The sequence below is a fragment of the Meles meles genome, chromosome 1 (genome assembly GCF_922984935.1).
Source record: "Meles meles chromosome 1, mMelMel3.1 paternal haplotype, whole genome shotgun sequence".
In the NCBI taxonomy this organism is placed as follows: Eukaryota; Metazoa; Chordata; class Mammalia; order Carnivora; family Mustelidae; genus Meles; species Meles meles.
Genome location: NC_060066.1, coordinates 140,433,726 through 140,446,514, shown reverse-complemented (window position 1 = coordinate 140,446,514; position 12,789 = coordinate 140,433,726). Strand labels below are relative to the sequence as shown.

Sequence of the window (12,789 nt, the reverse complement as noted above, 5' to 3'; positions counted from 1 at the left end):
AATAAGGTAAATAGGGTACTTATAAGATTTCACTGAGCCCAGATAGCTGTTGCCTGTGGTCAAGTAATACTTGATGCCACTGACATCAAAGGGAATCCCTTATCTTTCAGAGTTGGCTTTATAGGATAATATAGTATGTGCAGCCACAGTGTCATGTATATTACCCGAATGGAAGCTTTTTCTTTACCTCTTATACTAATCCCTAATAGGATTTTCTGAAAGAACTAGCATTTTGAGAAGATAAAATTATTCTACCTAATGTTTAATTATTTTCAAAGTATGTATTTCCTTACTTATTTTAGAGAGAAGAGAGAGAATGTGCACATCTGTGCTCGTGTGGTCGGGGGAAGGGGGAGAGGGAGAGGGAGAGAATCCCAAACAGGCTCCATGCTCAGTGCGAGCCCAATGTGGGGCTCGATCTCATGACCCTGCGATCATGATCTGAGCCAAAATCAAGACAGATGCTTAACTGACTGAGCCACCCAGGCACCACACCCCAGATTTATTTCTGAATTAAAATGTAACCCAATCAAAATTTATTCTTTGTAGATGCTATATATTCATATATTGAATCCAGATGCTTTTGCTGACCTGTTATGTGCCAGGCACTGTACTTTAAGGAGATGCACACACACGTATATACATACACACACAGCTAATGTCTCAGGTAAAACTAAATAACCCAGCAGTTAAGTGTTATACTATGATAGAGGGATATAAAGCAGTAAGGGATCACAGAGATGGGGCACTGGGCTTGGAGAAAAGAGAAAAGGGAATGATTGTATTAAAACTTGGAAAACCAGGGGCGCCTGGGTGGCTCAGTGGGTTAAAGCCTCTGCCTTTGGCTCAGGTCATGATCTCAGGGTCCTGGGATGGAGCCCCGCATCAGGCTCTCTGCTCAGCAGGGAGCCTGCTTCCTCCTCTCTCTCTGCCTGCCTCTCTGCCTACTTGTGATCTCTCTCTCTGTGTCAAATAAATAAATAAAATCTTTAAAAAAAAAAAAAAAAAACTTGGAAAACCAGGGAGCATGGATGGCTCAGTCAGGTAAGCATCTGCCTTCAGCTCGGGTCTTGATTCCAGAGTCCTGGGGTCGAGCCCCACATTGGGCTCCCTGCTCAGCAGGGAGTCTACTTCTCCCTCTCTTTCATGCTCTTTCTTGCTCTCTCGCAAGTAAATGAATAAAATCTTAAAAAAAAAAAAAAACCTTGGAGAATCAGCTATAGTCAGGGGAAGGGACCTGGGGTGGCAAAAGGTGCCAAAAAGGACAAAGAAAGTTCTAAGTCATGGATGTGGGGAAGAACGTGATTTCTCAGGGAAATTGTCAGTAGGACTGGCACCTGTTGGGTGTCATGAATGTGAGAGTTGAAGCTATGCCTGTGAATGGAATCACCAAGGAGAATGTGGCAGGTGACATGATGTCAGAAGTACCAAAGCACGAATAAAGGAAAAAGGGGTGCCCCTGCAGGAGACTGAGAAGGGGCAGCCACACAGATACATGGAAACCAGGAGAGAGGAGGGCTCAAAAGTCATGAAGATTGTGATGGTAGGCATACAGCTAACTCATGGACTAAGGAGAGAAACGTGGCACATAGGTCATTCGAAATGAGTTTGAGTGGTTGGAAAAGTGAATGGAAATTAAAGACTGTGGGGTAGATGTGACTTTCAAGTAGATTAGCTGAGAAGAAGATAAACTTGGAAGAAAGGAAAATAACTAGAAGTGGTGCAGAATAGAAATAAAGGCCTTTTAAGTGTTGACTTTTAAGGGGTGTCTGGGTGGCTCAGTTGGTAAAGAAACCAACTCTTGATTTCGGCTCAGGTCATGATCTCAGGGTCATGAACTAAAGCCCTCATCAGGCTCTGTGCTAGGTGTGGAGCTTGCTTAGCATTCTTTCTCTCCCTTTCCTTCTGCCCCCCCACCCCCGCCAACCTCTTTTAAAAAAAAAGTTGATTTCAATAATAGTTACCACATAGTGTTTCCCAAGTGTCAGGAGAGTTTCTGAATACTTCATACATATTTTAACTCATTTCATCCTCATGGCAACTGTAAGATGTAGGTACTATTATTATCCACATTTCCAATGAGATAACAAAGGCTCAGAGAGCTTAGGGAAACCTCCAAGGTAAATGGCAAAAACCCAGGCAGTTTGGCCCCAAAGTCTCTGCTTTTAATCTCTAAGCCCATGCTGCTTTTTATTTGTAGCTTGAAAACATTTTGCCCTTCCTCTGCCCCCCAAAAAGGATGCCAGTGAAAAACTAGAACTTGTGAGAAAGAACATATGTTCACTAGTAAATAAAACAAATGGTTGTTGAAGAAACCACAGTGTCCCAGGCACTGCCCTAGGTGCTCAGAATTACCAAGGCAGGAGGAAAAAGTAAAAGACAAATATCCCTGCCTTATGGAGTTTAAATTCTGTGGGAAAGCCAATAAGAAAAACCAGTTAGTGGATTATATGTTAGAATATTATATATTATATTATATCATATCATATTATATCATATTATATCATATTATATTATTATAATATTATATATTCGAAGGTAATAAGGACAGTGGAAAAGAAACAAGAGCATACGAGGATGGTCTCAGCAGGTGATGTTAGGAGTTGCAATTCTCAAGCAGGAAGCCTTCATTGGGAAGGTGACGTCTGATAAAGGAATTAGAGGAAGTGAAGGAGGAGTCCAGGCCAATGTCCAGGGAGGAGCCTCCCCAGAAGAGGGAAGAGCAAAAACAAGAGACGAGTGGACAAAGTGTTCATAGATCCCTTCCCCTTCTCCAGGAGAATTTGACATTTGACTTTCTCAACTTTCTAGCTCTGTTTCCCTGGAGACCTGATAAAAGTAGAATGTTAGCCGTGTTACTAGGCAACGGTGCTGATGGTAGAAATGACGGCTGTTTGGTCAATTGTGGCTGGGCTGGAAGACATGACAGATGCCTGGGAGGAAGCCACACCATGGGACTTCTGTGATTGTGGGGACACCTATAACTGGTCAGGCACATCCCTTGATGCACCGAAAGGGTATCTGTTGAGTTACAACAGATTATCAGTCCCTTTGGAGCATAAGGCTTTCAAGACAAGGTAAAGGCAGACCCCCACCTCCAGCGGATCTCTTTTCCTTGTGCCTGAGATGATCTGGGGAGGAGGGGCTTGTGATGAGGTCCTGGGCAGGGTGTGGACCATACACAGATATGAAGGTTCCTTCAAAGGTAGGAAGCCTGATGCTGCTTTGCTGGCAAGCTGTGACTTTCATCCTGGATCTTGCTAGGTGATTCCACAGCCAGATGAGTGTTAGGCTCATCTTAGAGTCTGAATGTTGAGATGAACCTAGAAAGACCCCTGCTGATGTTCAGGCCTGAAGCAGGGGTGTCCGTGGAATGCTGGAGGAGGAGCCACGAGGCCAGAGTCTGGAGCAGAGGGAGGGAGGGGCAGGGTAGAAGAATAAGGCCTGAGAGGCACTGGCTGTGGTTCACGTAGGACCTGGTTGTCCCCTATAAGGGGTTAGGCCTTGCTCGGAGTGAGATGGGATATGGAGGCTCAAGCAGAAGGTTGTCAGATTCTGACTTGTGTTTCAACAGAGAATACAGTATAAGGGGCAAGGGTGGAAGCAGGGGGTTATTTAGAAGGCCAGCGCAGTATCAGGCAGGACAAGAATCCGATGGCTTGTACAAGGATTGAAGCTGTGGTTCTGGATATATTTTGAAGGATAAGCACTAATATTTGATGAAAGATGGAATGTGATATATGAGAGGGAAAAAATCATGACTGTAAGGTTTTTTAGGCCTGAGCATCTGAGAAAAGTTTGGTTTTGAGCATAACTAGATATCCATAAGTAGATGTCCTATAAGACCGAGGAGTTCAGGGTGGGTGAAGAAGGATGGTCCTCTTCATGAAGAAGGAGGTGATGGATTCAGATCCAGGTGGCAGGATAACCCTTGATTTGGGGGGAGGGGCTGTCTTCTACCCGATCTATGAGGAATGACGGCTACAGATGCGTTTTGTGGGGGGAGAGTGAGTGAGAGGCTTAGGAAGATGAGAGTCTATGCCTCATGGCTTCTGTGAGGTAGAAAGTGACACATCCGCGGGGACCTGGTGAGGTCAGGGGGGTGGCGGCATGTGGCAACAAGGAAGGCATGGAGTAGGGTCCTCCAGGAGAAGGGCAAATAGTTCAAGTGGCCGGTTTGGGAAATAGAGAGGGAGGTGACATGGCCAGGAGGACTCCCATCTGTTTTACTTAATTACTATGTCACGGCGCCTGGCCCGGCCACAAGACCTACTTACAGAGTTACAGAGTGCGGGAATCGTTTCTCTCATTCGTGTCCCCATGGCAGGATGAAATGCAGAAAAGAGAAATCGCACAGAGTGTCTGTAAACATTAGTAGTTTGGGGCACCTGGGTGGCTCAGTAGTTAAGTGTCTACCTTCAGTTCAGATCATGAACCCATGGTCCTAGGATCCAGCCCCACATTGGGCTCCCTGCTCGGCAGGAAGCCTGCTTCTCCCTCTCCCACTCCCCCTGCTTGTATTCCCTCCTTCACTCTCTCCCTCCCTCTCTGTGTCAAATAAATCTTTAAAAAAAAAAAAAGAAGTGTGCCCATAGTGGGCTCAGAAGGTACAAGCAAAGGAGTTCAAGTGAGTTCAAGCACAGCGTGGTCATCTCTTCCTGTGCTGCAATCACAGTCATCTTCCTGGAGCACAGCCCTGTCATGTCTCTCTATTGTGCAGTGGGTCTTGGTGCTCCCCAGGGAGCACCCCACCCAGCGCCACCACCGCGCCTCAGAGAGTGACCTACCCTGGGCCCTTCACACACGGGCCTGTTTCATCCTCACAGCCTTTAAAAGAAAACAGACCTCAGTTAACTAGATCCAGGGAGTATAGTCTGAGATGTCAAGGCTCTAAACAATGGGAAATGCCTCAAAGGAAGATTGCATCAGAATATGAAGGCTTCCAGGCTCCAGATTCAGATGGAGTAGACCATTCGATCCAACAAACATCCCTATGTACCCACAATATGCCAAGCATGGCATGGGGTGCTAGGCGCTGGAAGAGAACTACAGAACAGCCCCTGCCCTCAGTGCTAAGAATCTAGAGACCAGAGAATATCTGGAGACTTTGGTCTTTAGAGGGAAACTGTAGAGGTAAATTAGTCCCATTTTTCGGATGAGAATTTTCATCTGAAAGGTTAGGTATTCTGTCCCAAAGCCAAAAGGAATGCAACAGACATTCAGATCTCCTGCTGATACACCCCTGTGCACTTGCAAATCATAGGTGCACAAATCATAGGGCCAAATACTCACTTGTAAAACAGGATCTTCAGTATAAAAACAAGTACAAAACAACTAAAAGGGAAAATAGAAAGAGAAAGGATGAATTTCCCCAATTCCATCTTAGATTTTCTAAAAGATTGTTCACTGTACACCCACCATAAAAAAAGAGTAACTTTCAATCTATAGTAAACATTGAAGAAACAAAAAAATAAAATATGGTATAAATTACCTAAGAAAGTAAAAACATCCCATATAGCCACATTACAAATGAAAGTAATGTTCCTTAGGGGAAAAATTTGAGCTCTTATTTTAGTTCTCCTATAATCCTCTGAAATTGGCTTAATGACTGATAATTTCATAAACAAAAGCTTCTCTATGAAACTAAAATTCCTTTCCCAATTCCAAGGCAATAGTTTAAATACTTAAATAGGGGTGCTTGGGTGGCTCAGTCCTTGTGTCTGCCTTCGGCTCAGATCATGATCCCAGATTCCTGGGATCGAGCCCCGCGTCAGGCTCCCAGCTCAGTGGGAAGCCTGTTTCTTCCTCTCCTACTCCCCCTGCTTGTGTTTCCTTTCTTGCTGTCTCCCTCTCTGTCAAATACATAAATAAAATCTTAAAAATAAATAAATAAATACTTAAATAATCTTTAAAATCATATCATAAAATAGGTTTTTATGCCTTGGGTTTCCCTTTGTAAAATGAAAGTGTGATCTTTCTTTCTGATCTTATTTACAAAACAAGTTATTCCTGTGGTTCAAACACATGACAAAGCAAATCTAAGGTAGGGTTACAAGAACACTCAGTGGTGATAAAACAGTAGTCTGATAGCTTTTTGACTTTTTGATATGGCTTCTTCCAATAGCAAGTAAAACTTGATTGTTTATTCCTAAAATATTGTGTTCAGTGGTGCCTGGGTGGCTCAGTTGGTTGAGGGTCTGGCCCTTGGTTTCAGCTCAGGTCTTGATCTCAAGGTCAGTCATAGGATCAAGCCGCACTCAGCTCTGAGCTCAGCATGGAATATGCTTGGGATTCTGTCTCTTCCTCTCCCAATCTGCCTCTCCCCTGTGCATGTATGCTCTCTCTCTCATTAAAATAAATAAATAAAATCTTTTAAAAATATATTGTTCATAGAGGTATAACACTTTGCATTCTGAGAATACTAGGGAAAGGAGGAAATTGTTACCTATGAATCAGTTGTTATAAGTGTCTTTTTTTTTTTTTTTTTTTTTTTTTGCCCTGATGTAAAGGGTTACAGTCAACACGCGGGTCTTACTCTTTGGACAAATATTTGTCCATTTCCAAGCAAGTAGCTATTTTCAAGGCTGTCATGCAATAAGAGCACGTATAAAAAGCATTCCTTAGATTACATCAGTGCACATTAGAAGCAAATGTAAACTCATTGTAAACCAGGAGACTGTACGTATCCTATTCCTGCACAGTCACACACCCTTGAGGACCAATCGTGTAAACACCCAACTTTGTGCTATAAACAACACTATTCAAAACTCAACACACTCAATAAAATGGAACAAATCCTGAAAGGTCAACACATTGCTTCCTGGAAAAATAAGATTGCTTTAGATCTCTGCTCCGTGACTCCAGGTTATCTTATTATGACCAAATCCAAAACAGCCCACAGGCAGGCTGTTACCAAATATAGAGTTAGTAGTTAGAAACCAGAAACAGGAACTGGACGAAACAAGCCCCCTGGAAGTCCAAGGGGACTGCATTGTGACTGTTACACAAGAAAGACATTTCCTGCTTTCTGAATTAGGAAAGAAAAGAAAGCCAAGAGAATGATTTCAGTGACTTGAGAGCACCTACCAAAAAATCCTTGGGGATGTAACCCAATACTCGGGCTCAGTCTGGCCAGCAGGGTCACCCTGGAGAAGAGTTTGGGACATCTGAGTTTGTTGGTCAGAGTCGATCCCCACCTTGGTTTTTGGTGCTTATTGAAGGTAACTTCTGCTTCTCTGAGAAGCCATCTGCTTCTCTGAGAGCCGTCACAGCAAATGGCCTGCAGGTGAAGAGGCTCACAGATGGTTCCCTGGAAAGTAGAGGTGAAAAAATGAGACTCCAGAACGATTCTGGAGGAGTTCATTTTGATCACGTGCCCTGAATTCCAGCTTCTGTCTCCTTCCCCTACCTTCTGTCCCATCCTGCCTGGATTTTTAGTAGATCTTTGTCCTTTGTCAATTTTTTTTTTTAAGACTTTGACAGAGAGAGAGATCACAGATAGGCAGAGAGGCAGGCCGAGAGAACAGGGAAGCAGGCTCCCTGCTGAGATCATGACCTGAGCCGAAGGCAAAGACTTAACCCACTGAGCCACCGAGGCGCCCCATGTCTTTCATCATATTTGAATTTAGAGATGGAGAGTCAGAAAATGTTACTTAGATTAACCTCTTGTTTTAGGTGAAACTCAGAATTCTGATGAAAGAGAAGATGGCCCCAGTGGGGAGGCTGAAAATGAAGTCCTGATCTAAGATCTGTGTTATAAAGTTTCTGTGTACCCTCACATCACCATTCTACTTTAGGTCTTTGAGGAATGTAAAACAGAAATCATTTGATGCTGAAAATAATTTTAAAGAGCAACCTTTCCCATCTCTGTAGGATGGTGGTGGGTGCTATAAGGGAAACACAATTTCAAAGTCCTTGTTGCATCTAAGTAACTAAAATATGCCTTAGTTAGGACTTCCTTGTTACACTGGTTTATTCAAACTGATACTTTTGATCTTCCCTAGAACTTAACTGTTGTCATCTATCACTTTGACAATTTAATGTGCAGTGAATTCCTGGCCATGAGAATAATATGTGAGTGCCTTTCACCTTGTCCTTTTGGGTTTAACATGGGCATGAATTTAAATGCTTTTCTTAGATCATCTGGTGCCGTCCAATGCCAGTTAATGAATGAAGAACATTTCCTTTTATCTTACTATTATGGATTGTTATGATCATGTTACCTATTGATTGTTTAATAATGCATCTTTTCCCTCAAATAACATAGCACTGATAGACTTTAGGGGTGTGTGTGTGTGTGTGTGTGTGTGTGTGTGTTTCTATAAGAAGCAAATGAGATTTGCCATATATTTAATCTCTGTTGTTCATCCTGAGTTATAAGTCACCAAGACCTGTGTTTAAAGGTCTCTGTCAAGTAGGTTTGATCTGAAGGGCATGATCTTGTGTGTCTAATCAGGGCACTGTACTTGGAGACCCTCTCCAGTCCTCTAATCCTATCAGCCAAACAGACCCACTAGTCCTCCTTTGCTTTCACTTGGTTTCTCTCGAAGTCCCCTCCTTCCCATTTCACTGAGGACACTGACAGCATATGGGTCCTCTCATCCACACAGGGACTCTGAGGTAAAGATTTGGCTAACACCGGGACAACATTTTAATTGTAAGGCTAGTAAATTTCTAGGTTATATCTGGAGTCTTCTGCTTAATATAAAGAGTGCTGCTCTTTCTTCCTCCACTGTACTGTTTTTCTGTATAAACACTTGCATTGTTGTTATGTTTACTTTATAATTTCTATTGTTTTGGAACATCTAGCCCTTGTATAGTTTAAAAAAATTTTTTTTTAAATTAAGCCAGTATTGTTTTGTGTTCATTTTTAAAAATATGTAATAAAACACTCCCAACTAGAAGATACATACCAACTAGAAGATTTAACAAAAAATAAGATACCATTCAAAATAGCCACTATCACATGTATAGGAATTAAGCTAACCAAGAATGCACAGGAATTTCACAGAAAATTTTAAAATGTCTAGTGAATGACATATAAGACAATTCAAATTAATGGAGAGATATTATAAGTCCTCAGTACAGAATTGATATTGCAAAGAGTCCAGTCCCCACAAATTATTTTATAAATTTAAAGCAATATTAATAAAATTCTAATTTGATTTTTTTAGAAACTTGATAAATTTATACCAAAGTTTATAAGACAAGTGCTCACTTAATAGCAGTGATGGGGAATAGAATGGCATAAAGGGAGAAAAAGAAAGAAAGAGAGGAGGAGAGAGAGGAAGGAAGAGGCACTGTAGGAATGATAATTGCTATGCACTGAGGAATATGGATAATTCAGCCCTCTGCCCTTGAGCCTCCCCTCTCCCTGTCCCCCTCCACACATACCACCCCAACTATATGAACTAATTTATTTAAATATTCTTTATAGAGTCAGGTACTCCATTTAAATCTTATCCTTTTTTTCAGTTATAAACTTCTAAATCTCTGTGCAAATATTTCTGTTGTATTTTACAAGCCAGAAATTTCTTTTTTCTTTTCCAAGCTGGAAATTTCTTAACTCCAAATTCCACAAGTAGAAGAGTTCGGCTATAAGATTCATCATACTTTTGTCTCAAAAGCAAAAATCTGCTGGAAGAAATATCTCTAAGTGATCTAAACTCCATAAGGTCATGCTTCATGTCAGGTTTATCCTCTATCCCCAGGACCAAGGGTAGTAGCACGCCAGTGTAAGCACTCACTAGAATTCATTCTGTGGAATGAAGCGATGAGTGAACGAGGAAGAGTAGATAAGACAGTTTTTGCCGAGTGGTAAGGTGCAGTGAGAATCTAACAGCTGTAGAAAGGGGCTGAGACCTTTGAATCACAAAGGTGTATCCATTTGTGGGTATCTCACACCATAACTTCAGAGACTGTGACTAGTGCAAGAGAGAAACCCACACCCCCTGAGGCCTGGTGGAAGGTATGCTTGGCCTAAAGTTGAGAAAATTGATGGGAACATGAGAATAGACAGCAAATATGTGTGGAAAGTTGAAATGTCTTAAACTTATGCCCTGTGTCCTAGAACACCAAATAGAACCAATAACAAGTTTTAGGAAGGAAGATTTTGGCTCAGTACCAACCCGGACTCTCAGAAAGTCTAGAACTTTCTGAAAATGTCATGTGAAGTAGGGAGTTTTCTTTCCTTGGAGATGCCCTTCCACGTGGCCCAAGAATCTGTGTGTCATGCAAACAATGTTCCTTTGTTCTCTGTAATAAATAGTGCTAAGCAGGGAGGTCAGGGGGTGATAAAAAATGACAAGTCTCTGGGGGAAAAAAAATCAACTTAAAATACATTATATAGAAGTGCTTTGTGAAAAGTAAAGCCAGGTGTGCCTGGGTGGCTCAGCGAGTTAAACCTCTGCCTTTGGCTCAGGTCTTGATCCTGGGGGCCCTGGGGGCCCCCGGGATCAAGCCCCACATCGGGCTCCCTGCTCAGCGGGGAGCCTGCTTCATTCTCTCTCCGCCTACCTCTGCTTACTTGTGATCTCTGTCTGCCAAATAGATAAATAAAAATCTTATAAAAAAATAAATTTTAAAAATTCCAAAAAATTTTTTAAAAAAAAGTAAAGCCATATAAGGAGAGAGAGTGACAAGCATTCTACTGTAAAGAGGGTGGTCAAGGACGTCCTCTCTGAAAAGGTGACATTTGAGCAGAATTAAAGGAACTGAGAGAGGGAGGGCTGTGGGTATATAGAGGAAGAGAATGCTAACAATAAAACAGAAGAGGCCAGTGTGCCAGGTCCAGAGGGAGCATAAGGGAGTGCCGCCCCTTGCAATTTTTCTTGTTTGCATCCTTTTCGTCAGGTTTGACATCAGCATTAACCTACCTTGAGCATCACCACTAGTACTTGGGAGCACTGTGCTCCCACAAATATCAGAGGTCTTAGAGTGAAGCTTTCAGATTTAAGTCCGACTTGTGAGATTTAGGACAAAGAACTTAATCCTACAGCTTTGGGGACCTAGGACCTTATGAATTGCCAAAGCCATTAGCATGATCCTTGATCGACACTTTAGCCGGAGTGTGTGGCAGAAAATGTCAAGAGTGTACCTCATTGTCCCTACAAGACTTGAAGTTGCTAAAAGGCAGGATGCATGTCTGATTCATCTTTGTGCCCACCTGCATGTCTCAGACTTGCCACAGACTCAAGAAATGTGTGGGGTAGATGCATTAATATGCTTCAGCAGCCCGAAGAATTCACTGACTGTCTTAATAAAAAACAATTATATGAATGTTGCAGCTTAAAACTGAATCATAAACTGACAGAGGAAAACTTGTGTGGGGTAATTAATGAGGAGGTAATAAAAATCAGATCTTCCCCCAAAAGTAGAAAAGTAGCCAGTAGCAAGTAATCTTCCTTTAGAAATATCAGAGATTAAGCGCAGCCTTCTAGAACTGGGTGAGCACGGAGGAAGCATCATTCTTAGAATAATCAGCATAAGCCTAGTGACAAAGAAGTGAGATAGGCCCTATGTTTGAGCAGCAGACTTGGAAAAACAAGTTGTTTGAAGATGTATTACAGTAATGTGCTACAGAGCAACACAGCCTGACTTATATGTGGTTCTATACCCTCGTGTGCTAGAAAAGTACAGCCAAAATTTGTGTAGGAAAAATCATGCTCTTTTAGCAAAGAAACTTCCAGAAATTGAGGTATCTACACAGAAGTTATAAAGTCAGCTCTGCAAGACCAGTGGGATATATTTTACAGAACTGAGAACTTGCTATGTTTTGACCATATGTGGTTGTTTTATAATAAAATTGTAGTTGACCGCCATGGTGAAAACCAGGTTTTTCTTATCCAGACGGTTGCCCATTTATTCAGATGTTGTGCAGAGAAGTATACTGCCAACATCCCGAAGTAAACCATATTACGGGCACTGATTAACTTTTAGAATAGTATTAATACTTGACCTTGTACCGCGGGATGGGATTTTATGAGCTTCCCTAGAAGTCTGAATATCTCCATGTTGTTTTTTGGGAAAATGATTTCTTCATTCTAAACAATCAGTTTTCAAATGGACTTTTGAGGGTTTTGTTTTTTTTTTTTAATGTTCATTAGCTCTTTAGTATACTTTAGTCTTCAGGGATCTTTAAAAATTAACTTAAAATTTAGTGGTTCTTGAGTAAGGGTCATACTTTCATAATACTTGGTTATTTTAATCTCTAAAGTTTGTAGTCCTGCACTAATTAGATTTCCTTAAAAAATAAACACAGCAGAATTTCAGAATTGCCAGGGAATTTAGAGGTGATTTACTATAGGTTCCCATCCAATAGACAAATCTCTTCTATAACATCCTTGACAGATTAATATCTAGTTTCTATTTGAGCATATGCAGTGATAGGGAGAAGTATTCTGTTTAATGAAATTTTTGCGAATTTCAACAAAATCAGTATGTATTTATTGAATAGTGACTAGGTGCCGAGGACTATGTTTGGCTTTATGGGGAAAACAAAATAATTAAGGCTCCATCTCTGCCCCAAGGAGCTTAAGGAATAATTGGAAAGGCAAAATAACATATTCATTCATTCATTATACCACTTTATTTTACACGCTTTGTTACATGCTAAGTTCTAACAACACAAAACTTGGTCTTGGCTCTGAAGCTGTTTGCACTGTTACAAAGATAAACATTCATATACATCCATCTTAACTGTAAGATAATTGTAGCAATGTGTATGTTCATGCTCACATGTGGTCATGTTTCAATGACCATTATTTGCAATGACTATGAAAGATGGAGAAC

The 12,789-nt window shown here is 41.4% G+C and overlaps 1 protein-coding gene across 1 annotated transcript in view; it reads left to right on the top strand.

Annotated features, from left to right (window-relative positions):
- Nucleotides 1-12,789, top strand: part of LRRC8C (leucine rich repeat containing 8 VRAC subunit C) — a 78,148-nt gene that overhangs the window by 46,703 nt on the left and 18,656 nt on the right. The gene's annotated exons all lie outside the window — the stretch shown is intronic.